Here is a 1,913-nt window from a genome sequence, read left to right on the forward strand (position 1 = left end):
CCTCCATTATTTGTCCAGCATATCAGGTCCCACTCTGCTCTCCCAGGACCTCTTACTGAAGGAAATGCCATAGCAGATGAAGTAGCCACCGCTGGAACTTTCCCTTCCAGCGTAACAGATGCCCCAAACCTCCACCATGACACCCATATTAATTTGCAAGGGCTCCATCTCAGATTCCCCCACATTACCCTCAAGCAACTTCAACGCATTGTTAGAACCTGCTCTTCTTGTGCATCAATAATACATACCCCTGCTATGCAGCAAATGGGCACCAATCCTAGAGGACTAAAATCTAATGCCCTCTGGCAAATTGATGTAACTCATGTCCCCCAATTCGGGAGACAAAAATATGTATTTGTAACTATAGACACTTACTCTCACTTCCTCTGGGCTACTGCACAGACTAGTGAAAATTCAAAAAAGCTAATAAATCACATGCTTTCATCCTTTGCCATCATAGGCCTCCCTGCACAACTAAAGACAGACAATGGCCCAGCATTTACCAGCTCCTCGTTTAAAAATTTTTGTGAAGCCTGGAAAATCACCCATCACACTGGCATCCCATACAACCCACAAGGGCAAGCCATTGTGGAAAGGACACATAAAACCTTAAAAGACCAATTAAAAAGACAGGCTCAAAAGGATTTGCTTGTGTTTTCCCACAGGATAAACCAAAGGGAAAAAAAAAAAAAAGAAGAGGCAGAGACGACACCCAAAGCCCCCCCAGAGCTTCCTTCTCTGCCATCCTCACGGCTGTCTCTACCCTGCTTAACACCAACGCTTCAGCCAGCCCCCACTCTCCCTAATACCATGTTCTAGAGATTTTATTTTTCAAGGAAAAATCAGATCCATGGGACAACTGCTGGAATATTGGAGCAATAGCAGAATTTTACTCAGGTGCATTTTCTAGGTACCCCACAGCTAACTTTCATGTCTCTCAACAGCCTGAACCTGCAGCCAAGTCTGTGCTAACTCATCATAATATTATTCTACAGGAAAGACAAACAGAGGACCAGATAAGATCAACTATGTCCTGGAACAAGTCTAACTTTCTTCCCTTCACCACCTACCCCAATGTTTAACTGCCTTTTTTAACAGAAAGAGATTTCACTGACTCTCATCTAGTTGATATCTACTGATTCAACTGGCTAATTATTTAACTTGCATTTTCAGCAGCAAGCCTACTCATTACAAATGCCTCACTAACATTACTCTCTCCAGTACAGCATACGTCGCCCCTCTTCTCTTCATATAGTACAAGGAAAGACCTAAAACTGTGTTAATCTCTCTTTGTCCACCTTTTGTGTACTAGTACATTCCAGGTGTGAGAAGCTTTTTCTCTTACACAGCTGCTAGCAGAGAAAGATCTTCTTCCTCCTGCTGGTAGAGATCAACTTACACTCTTCCTGAATGCTGGAGGCATTGCTATGGCAGCAGCAGCTACAAGCCCAGCACCTGGCGGGAAATCCCCATCCAAGCTACACCTGATTCTGCTCTGGCTGAGACAAGCTGGACTAAACAATGACATCTGCAACTGAAGCCTGGAATCTATCCGACAGCAAATGAACTCTCTCGCCAAGGCTGTGCTTCACAACAAAAGAACATTGGACTTAATAAACATGGGGAGGGTGTATGATATTGGGAAAAGATGCTGTTTCTTTGTGAATGAATCAAATGTTGTTGAAACCAATGTTAACACTCGCAAAAAACTTTGTAACCCATTTTCAAGATTTCAACCCACCAGACAATTAGGTTGACTTAGCAATCCCTTGTTTTGCATGGCTCCTATCCCTTGTTGCCCCCTGGTAATACTGTGTATTATTTTGATGCTTGCTCACTGTTTTTAAGATTTCCTTGCTGACAAATTACTGCCATTTGCTAAAATCACTACAAAACAGGTCATGGTCAATTAT

The 1,913-nt window shown here is 42.9% G+C and overlaps 1 pseudogene; it reads right to left on the reverse strand.

The window, feature by feature from the left end:
- The window catches only part of LOC103752161, a 13,489-nt pseudogene that overhangs the window by 10,055 nt on the left and 1,521 nt on the right, over positions 1–1,913 (reverse strand).

The sequence above is a fragment of the Nannospalax galili genome, unplaced genomic scaffold (assembly GCF_000622305.1).
Source record: "Nannospalax galili isolate Female #2095 unplaced genomic scaffold, S.galili_v1.0 scaffold591, whole genome shotgun sequence".
Classification (NCBI taxonomy): Eukaryota; Metazoa; Chordata; class Mammalia; order Rodentia; family Spalacidae; genus Nannospalax; species Nannospalax galili.